At 45.5% G+C, this 18,200-nt stretch overlaps 1 protein-coding gene across 1 annotated transcript in view; it reads left to right on the top strand.

The window, feature by feature from the left end:
- Nucleotides 1–7: 7 nt before the first annotated feature.
- Nucleotides 8–18,200, top strand: part of trmt61a (tRNA methyltransferase 61A) — a 50,212-nt gene continuing 32,019 nt past the window's right edge. Inside the window, exon 1 of the mRNA XM_033027080.1 lies at nucleotides 8–134. The gene's annotated coding sequence lies outside the window, so the exon portion shown is untranslated. The remainder of the gene's footprint in view (nucleotides 135–18,200) is intronic.

The following is an 18,200-nucleotide window of genomic DNA, read 5'->3' as shown; positions in this document are numbered from 1 at the left end:
CGACCTGTCAATCTGGTGCAGGGGGAGGAGCCCGACGTCATCGACGTACGACCGCACGGAGGAGGGCAGTGGCCATGACGTAAGAGCCGAGCGACCGCCGTTGTCAGGGGTTACACGTGTGGGCCCGGCTGCCGGTGAGTTTACGGGCCTTGCCTCGGGGGTAAAGTTTTTGTGCATAGAGCGACGATAAGCGACGTGTGGACTATCGTTTCTGGGTTGTGTTCAGTTTTGGGCTTCATGTTATAGGAAAGATGTTGTCAAGCTGGAAAGGGTGCAGTGAAGATGTACCAGAATGTGGCCTGGACACGAGGTTCAGAGCTATGGGCAGAGGTTGAACGAACCGGCTGGGATTCTATTCCGCAGGAGCGCAGGAGGATGAGGGGTGGTCTTATAGAAGTGTATAGATCATAAGAGAAATATCTGTGTTGAATGCACATAATCTTTAACACAGAACAGGGGAATCGAGAACCAGAGGACATTTAATAGCAATGTTACAGAATTTTGAGATTTAAAAAATCAAGTCTGTAATTTATCCCATCAGATAAAGCATAGAAAGAAGTTTAAGTTATGGCCATTTTCATACTCGGAAATTAGCATCTTGTTCCCTATTGATTTTCTATGGACATAATAAAAAAGCTGTGATCGTGTGCAGTCAAAAGCCCATAACCTTCTTAAAAATTAAGAGAACTGAATGAAATTTTCAGTTATCGTAGATTGAACCATTCTGAAACAAATATAAAATAATCTTACTTGGATGACCTGAAATTAAAGCATATAATTAGTTAGTTACCCAAGTGTAGCTAATTTCAAACTTCAATTACTAGATCTAAACATCTATCCATTTCTTAATAAATGATTAACATTTTTAAATAGCCTAAGTGTCCAAATAATGTTCATAAATAATTCACAATAAAACATGATTTTTAAATCTCATTTACATTAATTTATAGGCCAAATGGAAGGAATTTAGTGTTCAATTGCTGTAAATTAAAGTCCATTTTAAATCAGCTTTCTAGTGGGATCCTGTGAACGCGCTGGTTTAGAACGTTCACATTGCGCTAGATTTGTGCCCTCAAATGCCCAGAAAAATACTGCGGGATATAATGGGCCCAAAATGAGCTACTCGCAATATTAAACTTTGTATAAAGGGATCTTAAGAAGCCCTTTTTAATGTTAAAATAAGCAGCCTACCTTCTATTATTTGCTCTATGCGACCCTGACAGCTGCCGGTGGTCGCGGGTTTAGAGATTGATTTTTAAACTATAACTATTATACGAGGCCTTTAAAACTAATAATAGCTTTTGCGACGGGGTCTTCCAGCGATTTTTCGTTAATAATTAACTAGGCTGAACATCTTCGATTTGAACAGCCTAGGGAAAATCGCGTTTTAAACCCGCCCCCCTCTAAACGGCGCCAAAATCGCGCACACCCGCAGTGACAGATTTTCAGCGACGCTTCAGGTAGGCTTTGCAACATACCTACATTTAAGGTGAGGGGGCAAAGTTATAATAGGAAGTTGGGGCGGCACAGTAGCGGTCACTGCCGTACAGCACCAGAGACCCGGGTTTGATCCTGACTACGGGTACTGTCTGTGCGGAGTTTGCATGTTCTCCCTGTGACCATGTGAGTTTTCTCCGGGTGCTCCGGTTTCCTCCCACATTCCAAAGATCTGCAGGTTTGTGTTAAAAATTGTAAATTGTCCCTAGTGCTTAAGAGTGCTAGTTTGCAGGTGATCACTGGTTGGCGCAGGCATTGGTGGGCTGAAGGGCCAGTTTCCCCGTTGTCGCTCTAAAGTCTAAAGGAACTAGAGTAGGGGAATCAAGAACCAGCAGATAAAGGTTTGTTTGATGGTTTCATAGGAAGGGGCAACTTTTTTTCACAACATTTTAAAGACATTAGGACAGATACATGGATGGAAAGGCATATGGGCTGTGATGTAAATGCTAGTGCCATCTTGAAACATTTGTACTCATCATCAATGTGTAAATGCCAGTGCTGGAGTACAAGCTGGGTGGTGTGCCTGTGCCTCGTGACTGATGACAAGTGACTTTCTAGTAGTTTCTGTTGGTTGTTGGATATAATAAACTTTTCTTACAAGATGTTGGACGTGTATTAATTGTGCTAGTCACAACAGGATCATACAGCAGACATTACATGGTGTCAGAGTAACAAAAATGGCAGGACTCAAGCCACCGGGACCACTTTCCATGCAAGGGAACTTAGCCAAGAATTATAAGGACTAGATAATGGCAATCCAGCTGTACGAGACGGCGACAGAACTGACGAGTAAGCCAGATAAGATTCAGTGTGCAACATTCCTCCACGTGGCTGGGCCAGCCGCTCAGCAGATTTATGAGACCTTTCAGTTCACTCTGGAGAAATTTGACAAAATACAACCATTGAAGAAGAAGTTCCAGACATACCAAAAAAGAACTTAACTGTCATAAGATACATCTTTATTACATGTAATCAGCGGCGAGGGGAGACCTTCTCCAGCTACCTGACTGCATTGAAGTCTTTAGCTAATGATTGCGAATTTGGCAGTCTGCATGACAGAATAGTCTGCGGCATCACCAGCCAGCCTCTCTGGGAGAAACTACTCCAATGCGATGACTTAACGCTGGAAAAATGCAGTGACATGTGTATGATGGCCGAAGCATCAGCCGAGCACGTGAAACAGATTGCCCCAACCGCCATCGCCACCGAAGAGACAGTTGATTACTTGAAACGAGACAGCGCCAGTCGGCCATGTGGCCGGGGCCGAGGCAGGGATTCGCGACCCAGACAATCACACACAGAAATCCGTAATTATGGTAATGATGCCGTCTGCCGGTCATGCACCCACGTGCATAAAACCAACTATTGCCCCGCTCAGTACATGAGATGTCACACATGTGGAGAGATCGGACATTTCTCCAGATCCCCTGACTGCCCGAGAAATAGAGCGCCCAACAGCTGTCCATGTTCCTGACAACATGACCAGCTAATCAGACAGAAGGCCGGGGACGGGAGCCGTGATTGACATCAAGTTCGAGATGACCGCTTCACCGCTGCCTGAGCCAATAAACGACGACTTTGATGTATTCTACATTGACGCCGTGATTGATTCGACGTGTGAATGGGTTCTGCTGTGCGGCATGAACAATGTGGACATTGAGCTCAAACTTGACTCTGGAGCTCAGGTTGACATCCTGCCAGAGAACTTGTTCAGAAAGACTGGTCTTGCATTAATGAACACTAATGGAACACTAAGGTCATACTCTGGACATACATTGTAGCCTGTGGGACAGGCAAAGGGGAGCGTTAAATTAGGTAAGAAGGAATATAGTGTAGTCTTTCAAATAGTGAGGGGGAAGTTGAACCCATATTTGGGAAACATATGTGAGAAGTTAGGGCTTCTTGTGCGAAATGAGGTGGTTGATGGTGTGAGTGCGAGCCCATCATACACTGCGAAAATCATTGAGGTAAACTGCGAGCTTTTCCAAGGGCTGGGAAGGCTGTAAAAACATGAGTACAACAGCGCTGCAAGAGAACGTGTAACCAAAACAAAACCCACCCCGCACTATCCCCTATAAGCTCAGGGATAAGGTCAAAGCCGAATTAGAGCGCATGGAAATCTTGGGAGTCATAAAGCCCGTGAGCGAACCGACAGATTAGGTGAATTCAATGACTGTTGTTAGCAAGCCTAATGGCGAATTCCGCGTATGCCTTGACCCGCGTGACCTCAATGCGGCCATTCGCAGGGAGCATTTCCCAATGCCGACGTTCGAGAAAATTGCAGCCCGCATGCCGAAGGCAAAATGGTTCTCGAAATTTGACGCTACAAGTGGGCAGTTCCCACTGAGCTACGACAGCTCGCTTCTGACCACACTTAATACTCCCTTTGGGAGATACCGATACAGGTGCACAACCTTTTATCCGAAAGCTTTGGGACCAGACACTTCTCGGATTTCGGAATTTTTCGGATTTCCGAATGGAAGATTTTTAGCGTAGATTAGGTAGGTAGCGCGGGCGGCTTGAAAAGTCTGGAGCGGCTGCCTCCTCCCCGGAGACCGGGGAATCATTGAAATCATTGCTTAAAGGTTAGTCAGTTAGTTTGGAGGGATTTTATGTGGTGGGGGGGGTGAATGGGGAAACTTTAATTCTTAGTCCCCTACCTGGTCGGAGAGGCGGGGAGCGGGCAATGCCTTACCGGGTCGCCGTGCGGTAAGCTCCGGAGCGCTGTGGCCGCCGACTCCCAACATCGCGGAGCTGGGGGCTGCGGGCGTCCGGCCGCGTGCGGCGCCGGTTGGAGCTCCGACCCCAGCAACTCTACCCCTGGCTGCGCGGCGCTCCAAATCCAGCGCCGCCCGCGGCCGGACGCCCGCAGCCCCAGCTCCGCGATGTTGGGAGTCGGCAGCGTCGCAGTGCTGGGATACCAGCGGGGAGCGGGCAATGCCTTACCGGGTCGCCGTGCGGTAAGCTCCGGAGCGCTGTGGCCGCCGACACACAACATCGCAGAGCTGGGGCTGCGGGCGTTCGGCCGCGGGCCGCGCTGGATTTGGAGCGCCGCGCAGCCAGGGGTAGAGTTGCCGGGGTCGGAGCTACAACCGGCGCCGCCCGCGGCCTGACGCCCGCAGCCCCAGCTCCGCGATGTTGGGGGTCGGCGGCCACAGCGCTCCGGAGCTTACTGCACGGCGACCCGGTAAGGCATTGCCCGCTCCCCGCCTCTCCGACCAGGTAGGGGACTAAGAATTAAAGTTTCCCCCTTCACCCCCCCCCCCCCCCCCTTCACATAAAAGCCCTCCAAACTAACTGACTAACATTTAAGCAATGATTTACAGATGTTTAAGTGTCTCCCCGGTCTCTGGGGAGGAGGCAGCCGCTACAGTAGTACAGACCTGGGTTGACCGTGGGTCGTTTCGGGTCAAGTTTGGCGCCAAACGCGAGCTTTGGTGTGCAGACGACATCCTGGAAAAAATGTCCGGTTTTCGGAGCTTTTCGGTTTCCGGAACTCCGGATAAAAGGTTGTGCACCTGTACCTGTGCACCTGTACATTTTGGAATCTCATCCGCAAGTGAGATTTGGCAGCGGGCAATGCAGGAAGAGTTCGGTGATTTAGAAGGGGTGGAGATAGTCGTTGACGACATTCTCGTTTGTGGTGAGAACGCAGCCCAGCATGACGCTAGGGTGAAAGCCCAATTCGCGCGTGGGAAAGCCCTATTCGTACGTGTGAAAGAGTCCAGCCTAATGGGGTTTTTTCACGGGGCGAGTTGACGCAAGATGTCACCAGAGTGAAGTGGTCGTGGTCCAGCACGAGTCTCGCACGATATAACGGGGGGTAGATAAAGAGTTCCCACGGCACTCGGCATTTCTGTTATTTGTGCGAGTGACTTGTCCGTCTCCCGAGCTTTCGCGTTAAATCTTGAATGAACATCGTGAACTACACGTGACACAAATGATGTAACTTTTTTTTTCACACACTATAAATATCCTCCCTTGGTTGAATTGGCTCATTTGGAGACATGTTTTACTGTGTATGTGGGAGACACAGATGGACTGAGCACAGTACCTCGGTCTTACTGTGTGTGGGAGAGGGGGAGAAAGAGACGTACACTCACAGAGGCAGAGTCTCTCAGCCTGTGTAAGAGGGAGGGAGAGAGAGAGAGGCACACACAAGGTGGATGTGAAATCTCACCTGCCTGTTTCAGTGACAGACACCCGCCGCCAGTAAATGAAGACACCCCCATCTGTCTCCCCCTCCTCTCCCTCGACTCCCCCACCTTTCCCTCCCAACTCCAGCCCCGTCCCGACCCCCTGGGAAACTGAATAGAGCAACAATATAGATATAGAAACTGAAACAATATAGAAACTGAATAGAGCAACATGGCAAAAACATCTCTGACACGCTTTACCCCCTTTCTTTGAGATTTTCTGGGAGCCATCTCTGCAAGTGTTCCTGTTAAAAAGATTATCCAACAATGACAATTAGGTGGGACGTCCTCGAAGGACACATGTTCCCTTGTCGATATTGAGACCACCTTTTTTACTCACCTTCTGTCCCCTCTGTCCAGCTTCCGGGTTTACCGTTCGCAGGAGTTCCCACGCGCTATATCTCTAAAATCTGAAGTTAGGTAATGTCTAAAGGAACTGCAGACGCTGGTTAATGCTGGTTAATACGCACAGAAGGACACAAAATGTTGGTGTAACTCAGCAGGTAAGTCAGATCTAGGAAGAAAAACATAAAAAGCTGGAGTAAGTCAGCGGGTCAGGTAGCATCTCTGGAGAAAAAGAATAGGTGGCGATTCGAATCGGAACCCTTCTTCAGACAGCCTAATCGGAATTGAGTCTGAAGATGTGTCTCGTCCCGAAACATCAGCTATTTTTCTCCAGAGATGCTGCTTGACTCGCTGAGTTACTCCAGCTTTTTGTGTCTGTCTTCGGTTTAAACCAGCATGTGCAGTTCACTCCTTACACGGGTCTCTGTACAACATTGATTGGTAGCGTTCCGGACCCTGCTTCGGAAAGGCATCGATCGCTAGTCGGCGAGGACTCCAACCTGTATCTCTCAAAGAAGTACATGTGAAAAATTTCTCACGGACCATAAAAATGCATAACCTTTCAGTAAAATCCCTTTTAAAGATTATAGTTATTTTCTTGAATCTCATTAACATAACTCATGAATAAGTTGATGTCCATAAGCGGATGCAAATCTTTATTTTTATTTATTTTTTAAATTCAATCCCACAGAAGACAATTTTTACTCACCTTCTGTCCCCTCTGTCCAGCTTCCGGGTTCACCGTTCGCAGGAGTTCCCACGGTACCCGCAAGAGTTATTACGGATATCGCACTGGCCACTACGTTCATATAATGTTGCAATGCTCAACCACAAGTGTACAAGTCACTCTTGGAGAAATTCAAACTTTCTTGAATTTTCTCCCGAGTCACCAAGTTACACGATTACCTGCCGTTAGCGCTACGGTGGTCCACGGTGGTCCACAAATGCCGTACTGTTATCGCACGAGGTTCCCACGATGTTAAACTCTGGTTCACTCTTGCGTCAAGTCGCCCCGTGAAAAGGCCGCTTAAAGCTCAATCTCAGAAAGTCGGTAATGCGCTCAAACGAGATTGAATATGTGGGACATCATTTCGCAAGCAGGCGTGTCACCAAGCCCATCTCGTGTCAGCAGTGTGTGACAAATGCCATACCCGACAAACAAGGCTGAAGTGTAAACGTTCTTGGGGATGGTGACATACATGGCCAAGATCATTCTGAACCTTTCGGAGATAACCGGCCCACTTAGACAGCTAACAGAAAAGGGTGTAGCATGGCATTTTGAGCAGAAACACAGACATGCAGTAGACAAGCTGAAGTGTCTTCTCACATCGCCACCCGTGCTCAAACTGTACGATGTGAATACCTGTTTCAATTGCCACAGACGCTTCCAACAGTGGATTTGGAGCAGTCCTAATGCTAATGCAGGACGAGAGACCTGTTGCCTACACATCACGACGTGTGAACGCGGCCGAGCGCAACGATGCGACTATAGAGAAGGAGCTATGCGCCATATTGTACGCATGCAGAAAGTTTCATGATTTCATTGTCGGTCAGCGCACAGCAATCCTTAGTAGGCTTGCTCGCTAAGCCGCAAAACAAACTAAGCCCCAGACTCCAGCGCATGCGAATGAACCTGCTACAGTACGACCTGGAGATACGGTGGAAGCCGGTACGTGAAATGTTTGCCCCCGATGCCCTGAGCCGGCTGCCCAGTTCAAACACGCCTGCGGAAGAGCACATCACTCTGCCGAACGTGATACATGTTGTAGAAGCGATCCTACACATGTCAGACGAGCGCCTTGCGCAGTTCAAAGCTGAAACAGAAAAAGATCAAACCCTAACACTGCTGTGCAAGTACATAAGAAGGGGTTGGCCTAGTAACAGGCATGATCTGCCCTCGGACTTGATTCCGTTTCGTGCATACCACAACGAGCTGATTGAAGTAGATGGATTAGTCTTACTGGAAAACTGAATTGTAGTTTCCCCAAAGCATGCTCAGGCAGATGCTGAACACACTACATGAATCACATCTGGGAGTAGTGAAACAAACAACGAACCCACAATTTATTTGTGTGGTCAGAAATGAATGCACAGCGGGAACTTGCTCGATATGCCAGGGGACTAGAAAAACACAAGCAAGCGAGCCGCTTCAACCGCACTTCATCCCCAGCAGACCTTGGTCTAAAGTCGGGGCAGACATCTTCCATCTGGATGGAGTTGACCGTTTGCTTGTAGTGGACTATTACTCCAAGTACCCAGAAATAGTGCAACTGCCAGACATAACGTCACATTGAGTGATACGAGAGATGAAGGGCATGTTTGCCCGGAATGGCATTCCTCACTAGGTGATGTCAGGCAACACGAGACAATTTGACTGTGCTGAGTTTCGCAAGTTCAAGGATGAATGGGAATTTGCCCATGTCACCTCAAGCCATATATCCACAGAGCAACGGACAAGTGGAGCGCAGCGTGCAAACCATGAAAAATATCATGAAGAAAGCCAAACGCAGCGACTGTGACCAGATGTATGCCATCCTCGAATACCGCAACACCCCCGTTGACGGGACATGTGGTTATGTCCCCTCACAGCTACTTAACTGTAGACTGATAAGAAGCAAATTGCCGTCGCCTTTATCGTTCCTACAGCCCCATCCTGTCCCTCCCATGGGACCGCAACTAGCCGTCCGGCAAGAAAAACAGGCAGCATACTTCAATGAGAAGGCAAGTGCCTAGCCGCTGCCGCACCTGGAGCGACAACAACAGGTGTGGTTTTGTGCCAAACCAACCGAGTGGCAACGTGGCCAGATTGCACGAGAAAACCTGGTCCCTCGGAGCTACTCCATTTCGATACCGAGCGGTACTGCGTTCCGCAGAAACAGGAAGGACGCAGCAAAAGAGCGCGAAAATTCCCAGATGGAGGAGCCCCTCTCCCAGACGGAGCAAGTCTCTCAGACTCAAGAGAACAATCACACCCCATATCACAAGGTAATGTGGTGGGGGAACCTGCTTGCAGCGTGCCAAGCCACACTCACAAACAACAGAAATATAACACAGAACGAGTCGGAAATACAACTCGCATAAGAAGTGGGCGATTGTCAATACCCCCAACTCGACTTGTTATGTAAAATAGTTAGGCAATGATTTTATAGTTTTGTAGTATAATGTTCAAGGTATAAAGAGCACTATGTTAATTGAGGTACTTTATCCACATTAAATTGATTAAAGAATAAATTTATTAGTATTGAAAATAGTTTGGATTGTACATGAATTTGTGACCCCAAAGTTGAAGGGGGAGATGTGATGTAAATGCTAGTGCCATCTTGAAACATTTGTAATCGTCATCAATGTGTAAATGCCAGTGCCCTCTTGAGGCCAGGAGTACAAGCTGGGGAATGTGCCTGTGCCTCGTGACCTGATGACAAGTGACCTTCTAGTAGTTTCTGTTGGTTGTTGGATATAATAAACTTTTCTTACAAGATGACGGACGTGTATTAATTGTGCTAGTCTCAACAGGATCATACAGCAAACATTACATGGGCTAAACATAGGCAGATGGGACTAGTATAAATGGGGCAACTTGGTTGGCATGGGCAAGTTGGGCTGAAGGACCTGTTTCTGTCTCTGTACGACTCTATGACCAGGCAGAAGTTAAGCTGCATCACCCTTTGACCCTCGGGACCCTTCTTCATACTGACTGAAGTAGAGGGGAGACAGCTGGGAGAGAGCGGTGGGGCAAGAACTGGCAATGGAAGGTGAATATAGGTGAGGAGAGCTGGTTGGCAAATTGGTGGAGGCGAAGTCGAGAAAAAGGGTACAGATGTGAAATATGCAAGGAAAGAAGCTGGGAAGTGAAATGTAGAACCAGAGGGAGAGGAGTGAGCAAGGAGAAGAGGGAAGGAAATGGGGAGTAGATGGAGAAGGGGAAAGGAACAGGGTGAATGGGACATACGGAGTGAAAGAAAGGTTGTGTTGGACACCACTGTCTCTAAGAATTCAGGCTGCTAGTTACACTGCGGGAGGTAATTGAAATTGATAAGCAATTGCTTTGACCGTCACGTGCAATGATACTCTATTGAACAATGTAACAAACAACCTTTAGTATTTTTAGCTTGCAGTAAAAAAAATGTTTTTTATGTGTTAAAAAGAACTTTATATGTAGGAAGGAACTGCAGATACTGGTTTAAATCGAAGATAGCCACAAAATGTTGGAGTAACTCAGCAGGACAGACAACATTTCTGGAGAGAAGGAATGGGTGACATTTCAGGTCGAAACCCTTCTTCAGTCTCAATCACCTATTCCTTCTCTCCAGAGATGCTGCCTGAGTTACTCCAGCATTTTGAGCATCTTCAAAAATGGCTTTATATTTGAAACCAACTTGGTGTTTCACGGAGTGACTGGGAGATGGTTGGAGCGAATCCCTCACTTGGTTATAACGGACAATCAACAATAATGGACACCATTTCCCCCTCAACCGCCCTATTCCAACTTTGCGGGCCTAGGCTGATTATTCTGGTACCTTTGGATTCCTCTCGGAGGACATGACTTCTGTTGGTCTGTCAAAACATACAATCCAGAAAGACTCTGGATCCAAGGGTGCCGGAAAATCGGTGGTGGACCTGTATTAGTTCCTTCAGCTTTGGTGGATGAACTAATCAACATCAAGGAGGAAAATGATGCTAGAGTCTTCACAAGGGAAAATGTAGTTGAGGTTCTTGATGGACTAAGAACTGATTAACAAGGGAGCAATAGGATGGCTAGCTAGCTGCACTAAATCTGTAGGAGGAAAGTTACTGAAAAAAGTCCTGAGAAACAAGCTCAGTATGGCTTTCAACCAAATCCTAAAATATTCAGATCTAAGGGATACAGGGCAAATTGGCAAATAGGAGTCAAAACTGTCATGGTAATAGGAAACAGAGTGATGATATAGACCTGTTCTGTGATTGGATCAGTTATAAGGACTAGTGGAGGTCTGCAGGGATCGGGACTCTGACTTGCTATTTGTAAAAAGGCATACGGAATACTTGCCTTATGTGGTCACCCCATTAAGAGCAGGGAGGTTGCCATCTAACTTTATAAAACAGTGATGCAATTGGTAGAGCAATTTGTAGAGCTACTGCCTCATGGAATAAGAGACCCAGGCTCGATCCTGTCCTTGGGTGTTGTATGTGTGGAGTTTGCATGTTCTCCCTGTGACCACATGGGTATCTACTGTGTTTTTTCGCACATTCCAAGTGGGATAACGTGGAACCAGTGTGGACGGGTGATCGATGATCGGTGTGGACTCAGTGGGTCAAGGGGTCTGTTTCCATGCTGTATCAATCAATCAATCAAATGTTAGTCTGATCTCACCTGGAGAATTGCATGCAGTTCTGGTCACCATAACACAGGAAACATGATAGTGCAGGAGAGAGTGCAGAGGAGATTCACTTGGATGTTGCCTAGGATAGAGTGTTTCAGTTATGAGGAGAGACTGGAGAGGCTGTGTCTTTTTTATGGAGCTGAGGATGTTAAGAAGTGATGTGTTTGAGGTGTATGATTATGAGAGAGAAAGAGAGACTGGATTGCAGGTACCTTTTCCCATTATTAGAAGTGAATAAAACTAGAGGGTGTAGATTTAGAGTAAGGGGAAAAAAATTAGCAGGTACCTGAGGGAAATCTTTTTCTTTCAGTGGTGAGTACCTGGAACACACTGCAGGAGAAATTGGTGGAAGCAGTCGCTGATAGTATGGCACTCAAGCATACAAGCACTCAAATTGCCTAGGATTAGAAGGCTGTGTACCAAGGGCTGGAAGATGCAATAACATGGACGGGTGCCCACTATTTGACGTGGATGTGGTGGGCTCAATAGTTTGTTTCCATACAGTATAACTAAGGCATTTCAAGTGAATGAATCATCAGGGCTGGATGGAATAAATCTCGGATTGCTGAAGGAATTGTAGGCTCACTGACCATAATTTTCCACATGTGTGTTTATTCAGTTGGTGGTGCCTGAGAAATGAAAATTGAAAACATTCAACTCCTGCTTGAAAAAGGGCTCGGCGATAAACCCAGAAACTCGGTTTAACTCTGATTCTAGATTTTTCCCCAGCACCAATCTTTAACATTTAACATTATATAAGATTTAACATAGTTTGGATGTGTGGAATGACTGGAGAAAGCCAGCGAGAATTTGTTCAAGGCAACTTGTGTCTAACTAACATGATAGTGTTTTTTATAAACAAAATCACCGAGGGTTTATGTGGGAAATTCAATTGATGTTGTCTTTGTGGACTTTCAATACTCATTTGGTGTAGTGCCATGTAATGGGCTTTCCATCAGGATTGAAGGACAAAAAAGGGCAGAGGCAGAATACATAGATACATAGAAAATAGGTGCAGGAGTAGGCCATTCGGTCCTTCGAGCCTGCACCGCCATTCAATATGATCATGGCTGATCATCCAACTCGGTATCCCGTACCTGCCTTCTCTCCATACCTCCTGATCCCTTTAGCCACAAGGGCCACATCTAACTCCCTCTTAAATATAGCCAATGAACTGGCCTCAACTACCTTCTGTGGCAGAGAGTTCCAGAGATTCACCACTCTCTGCATGAAAAATGTCCTTCTCATCTCGGTCTTAAAGGATTTCCCCTCTATCCTTAAGCTGTGACCCCTTGTCCTGGACTTCCCCAACATCGGGAACAATCTTCCTGCATCTAGCCTGTCCAACCCCTTAAGAATTTTGTAAGTTTAAATTTTGTAAGTGGATTAAAAAAAACTGGCTTGGTAAGGTGACAGTAGTGGTGAAAAATTGTGCATGTTGGACTGGAGGGAAATGAACAGCGGAGTTACCCCAGGGGTCAGTTCTTGGACACTGCCTACCTCTTACATCATCAATTTGAATATGGGTGAACAAAAGTTCCATATTTGAAAATGATGGAGTGAAATGTGAGGACGATAATAATAGACTTAAGTGGCTACAGACAGGTGGAATGTGTGCATGGGTAACAAATACAATTAATGCTCAGACATGTGAAGTGGAGATAAGAATAAGAAGAGGCAATTTTAACAGGTACAAGAATGAATATCTGGTTTGTTGATGAATGGAGTTTGTGGAAAGTGGGAGAGTTGAGAAAGTGGTTTTAATAACTGGCTGTTGGGTTTTGTAAATAATTGCCCAGAGTACAAGAGCAAGAAAGACATAAGGAAGCATGCCTTAGGATTGGGGTAAAATAGTGGTTTGACTATTACTAGAGTATTGTCATGTTCTGTATATTACACTGCACAAAAGATATGACGTCTTTGGAGTGGAATCACAAGTGATTCACCAAGAGGATTTAAATAAACAGAAACTATTCTCGTTGATGCAGAGCTGAAGAACTCAAGGATGTAAAATGAAGTTGATTGGCAAAAATTATATAAGGAATTATTTTTGTGCAGAGTCTGGTTTGGGTCTGGAACATACAGTTGGGGTAGTACGAAGGGCAGATTCAATTAGTTTTCAAAAGGCTGCTAAATAAATACCTAATAGTAAAGATTTTGCTGGAAATTGGAAAAGCCGCAACCGCTGGAAATCAAACAAAAAGAAAAATCTGGAAACACTATGTAGATGCTGGTTTATGCCAAAGATAGACACAAAGTGTTGGAGTAACCCAGTGTCTCTGGAGACAATGTCAGCATCTCTGGAGGCAAAGACTGAAAGTAGGGGGTGGGGTGAAGAGTTGGGGACCTCTGCAAATTGCCGCTGCTCTGTAAGGAGTGGGTGAGAAAGTGGGATAATAATGGTGTAAACGAGAGATTGATGGGCTGAAGGGCCGGATTCCAAGCTGTATATCTTTAAAAAAAGAACTACTGCATCTTGGGCAAAGAACTCCAAAGATTCATGACTCTCTCAGTGAATAAAATTTCTTCTCATCTCAATCCCAAATGGCCAATGCTTTACTTTGAGACTGTGACCCCAGTTCTTGGCACTACAGCTGGATGATAACATCAACTCGCCTCGTCTACAGTTCTTCACAGCTCCCTAGTTTCAATCAGAAGAAGAGTCCCAACTACTCGCCTCCATCTCTTCACCATTCGTTGCCCCCATCCCACCCGTACTTTCAGCCTGAAAAAGAGTCCCAACCGGAATCTTCACCCCTCCTTTGTCTATAGAGTTGCTGCCTGACCCGCTCAGTTACTCCAGCACTTTGTGTCTAAGCTGGAAACGCTGTTTATCAAGCGACATCTTTTGGAAGAAAATCAAATTACCCACTTTGAAGACTTTTCATCTGATGGAGGATCTTCAACCTGTACCTTAACTTTGTTTTGCAGTCCACGGATATTGGCAGTTTCTGATACCCCATCTTCAGATACAACCTGATCTACTGAGTCAGCATTTTAATTTTATTTGTAAGCATTTGAGGTGGGATGGGTCTAGCTGAATTACAATTGCATGGAGCCATTATGGATTAGATGGGTTGAGTGTGGCTTATAAGGCCATGAGAAGACTACATCTGGACCATTATATACAGTTCTGTTCGCTTTGCCCAAGGAAAGTTGTACTAGGGTTCAGAAGTATCACCAGATTGATTCTTGGCAAGTACCTGTGTCGTACATGAGGATTGATTAAGCAACTGGGCTCTTTTTTTGTCAGTTGAGAAGAATGAGTAGCGATCTAATTAAAACATACAAAATTCTTAACAAGGTTTGCTCGGAGAGATTTGGAGATTTTGTTTCCCCAAGCTGTAATGTCCAGAATTGGGGTCACAATTTCAAAGTAAGGGATTGGCCATTTGGGATTGAAGTAAGAAGACCTTTCTTTCACTGAGAGAGTGGTGGACCTTTGAAATTCTTTGCCCAAGAGATACTGCATAGAACCAGGCCCTTCAGCCCATCAATTACTCATTTATACTATATATTCCCACTTCCTCGTCCACTCCCTGCACACCAGGGGCACATTACTAAGGCCATATAACCTACAAATCTGCACCTCTTTGGGATGTGGGAGGAAACGGGAGCAACCGAAGGAAACCAATGTGGTCACAGGAAGAACGTACAAACTCCATACAGACAGCATCCAAAGTCATGATCAAACCCAGGTCTCTGGCACTTTGAGGCAGTGGTTCTACCAGCTACGACAACCAGAAAGTGGATCTATTAATTTTTAGGTTTAAGAGAATCAAGGGAATTGGGCCAATGCAGGAAAGGGATTAAAGATAGAAGTTACTTTCCAATATAGCCATTAACATGGCCCCCTTACAGCACCGGGGACTGTAACTTAGGTAGTGGTTGTGCAGTTGGCACTTGTATAGTGTCTTTGCTCTGCCTCACAAGAACCTCCAAAATCGTTTATAGCCATTGAGTACAGGGGAAGAGTAATCCAGGGTTTTAATATAAGAAATTCAGGAGTCATTTTACATATAGAATGCTCTGCAAATTGCTTTGCGGTAGTAACCACATTATTCTGCCTTAGTAAAATTGATTGAGGGATTCATATTGGCCGAGATATTATGGATAGCTCGTAGTTTATTCTTTAAAGCAGTGGATGGGATAGGTATGCCTACTTGGGAGGACTGATGGGGCTTTGGTTAAACAGTTCTTTCAAAAGATGGCCTCTGATCCTCCATACTTTATTAGAGTGTCATTCTCAATTATTCTCATCGTCATTCGAGAGGGAGTTGACCCAACAACCTTCTGATTCAGAAATGAGCGTTCCACCAAGCTCTCACTGTTACAGTAATTCAGCTGATAGATTTGGTCAAAAGCATTTATTTTGTATCTGACTCAGAATTGAATACTGAGAGCCTTTTGGTTCCATGAGAGTGCTGACATTTTTCTATGAATTACTTTGCTGATTATTATATTTAAAAGACTCAGAATCCGTAACTAGGCTTTCAATCTTGGAAATGTAGAGCACAGAAGGAGCAAATGGGGGCATCATGTCCATGCTGATCAAAAAAATACTCGGGGTAATCTTACTCCTCTAGAATTGGTCTGTAACCTTGTAGCCTTGCGATACATCGAACGCTCATCCAAAGACTTTTCCAATTTGTTGCTTTTCCATCTTCACCACTCTTTGGGCACTGTGCCTTGATCTCCCTCCACCTTCTCTTCCCCCCCCCCCCCCTCAAATATAATTGTCAACCTTTTAATTCTCAAAATATATAGTGTGAGAATGATCAGACTACCAATATGATCTTAACACTGACCAGAGTACATGAGTATGATCAAACACTGACCAGAGTACATGGAGGCCATATGCAAACTACAGAACAGTCCAAATAAGTTACGGCAGGGTTTGCAGATAACTTCATGTGTAGGAAAGAACTGCAGATGCTGGTTTAAATCGAAGGTAGACACAAAATGCTGGAGTAACTCAGCGGGACAGGCAACATCTCTAGAGAGAAGGAATGGGTGACGTTTCGAGTCAAGAGTCTGAAGAAGGGTCTCGAACCGAAACGTCACCCATTCCTTCTCTCCAGAGATGCTTCCTGTCCCGTTGAGTTACTCCAACATTTTGTGTCTACCTTGCAGATAACTTCGATGGAGTGGAGGGAAATGGTCTGCAACCCCAACTTTCTGGAAAAAAGTGAGTCATAATCCTCACATAAGCGAGACCTGTGGAAGGAAACTTGCCTCTTTACTGGAGGACACTTGTGAACCAGATTGATCTTCCTGCATTCCAATGGTTCAAATTCCCATTTATAGGTAAGCACACAACAAAAAGCTTTTCACTGTACCTCAGTACATGTGACAATAAACTAAACTGAACTGAGGTAATGTAGGTACACAAAAAGGCTGGAGAAACTCAGCGGGTGCAGCAGCATCTATGGAGCGAAGGAAATAGGCAACGTTTCGGGCCGAAACCCTTCTTCAGACTGATCGGGGGTGGGGACAAGAAAGGAAAAAGGAGGTGGAGCCCGAAGGCTGGGGGATGGAAGGAGACAGCAGGGGGACTGAGGAAGGGGAGGAGATAGCAAGGACTAACAAAATTGGGAGAATTCGATGTTCATGCCCCCAGGATGCAGACTCCCCAAGGATATGAGGTGCTGTTCCTCCAATTTCCGGTGCTGCTCGCTGTGGCCATGGAGGAGACCCAGGACAGAGAGGTCAGAGACGGAGTGGGAGGGGGAGTTGAAGTGCTGAGCCACCGGTAGGTCAGCTTGGTTATTGCGGACCGAGCGGAGGTGTTCGGCGAAACGATCGCCCAACCTCCGCTTGGTCTCACCGATATAGATCTGGAGGTAATGTATCTTTCTTTCTAAGTTTCAAATTAATTTAATGCCTTGAAATGACCACATTAGAGCGTGTCCAAGTCCTTGGTCCCTACATGTTTATCTGTGCTTGTATTGCCTGTCATTCCCAAATTCATATATTGTTCTGCTCTGAAGTGAATTCAATTTTTCTTCATTTCTGTCCATCAGTTGATATCTTTATGCAGTGACCGTTCTTGTTCTATTAACTGCAGAGACAATTTTGTGCATCACTTGCAGAACACTGTAATTTTTCCTTAATTGAGTTTAAATTACTGATGTATACCATGAAAAGCAAAAGATCTTGTACTGATCCCAGGGGAGACCTTATTCCAATTATCTTTTAAATTCAAACACCCACCAATAGAGCAAATTTGGATACAACTTTCATGTGGACCCTGTGCCATGGTGAGAGCTTCAAATTAATTCTATTTTGGAAATAGCCTATCAATCAGTGAATACAGGGATAAAGAAACATATTAGTTTAATTATTGCAATGCAGAATGAATTTAAGTTAATATTTTGAGAGGGAAAATACATTCCAGCAGCAGACCCAACTCATTTGTTCGCTAACCCTTTAAGATCTTGGCACAGTGGCACAGCCGTAGAGCTGTTGCCTTAGCGTCAGAGACCCAGGTTTGATCCTGACTGGGTGCTGTGTGCGTGGAGTTTGTACGTTCTCCATGGATTTTCTCCAGGGTCTCTTTGGTTTCCTCCTACATCCCAAAGACATGTAGGTCTGTAGGTTAATTGACTGCTGTAAATTACCGCTAGTGTGTAGGATGTGAAAGTGGGATAATGTGGAACTAGTGTGCCGTGATCGATGGTTGTTGTAGATTCGGTGGGCCAAAGGGCTTCTTTCCAAGCTGTATTTCTAAACTAAACTAATTATGGATGATTTGCTTCCACCCCGGTTCTGTGGGTGATTCATGAATTATATCTAAGATCCA

This window comes from Amblyraja radiata, chromosome 9, assembly GCF_010909765.2.
Source record: "Amblyraja radiata isolate CabotCenter1 chromosome 9, sAmbRad1.1.pri, whole genome shotgun sequence".
NCBI classification, from domain to species: domain Eukaryota; kingdom Metazoa; phylum Chordata; class Chondrichthyes; order Rajiformes; family Rajidae; genus Amblyraja; species Amblyraja radiata.
The sequence above is the reverse complement of the archived record's forward strand: the minus strand, read 5'-3'. Positions and strand labels throughout refer to the sequence as shown.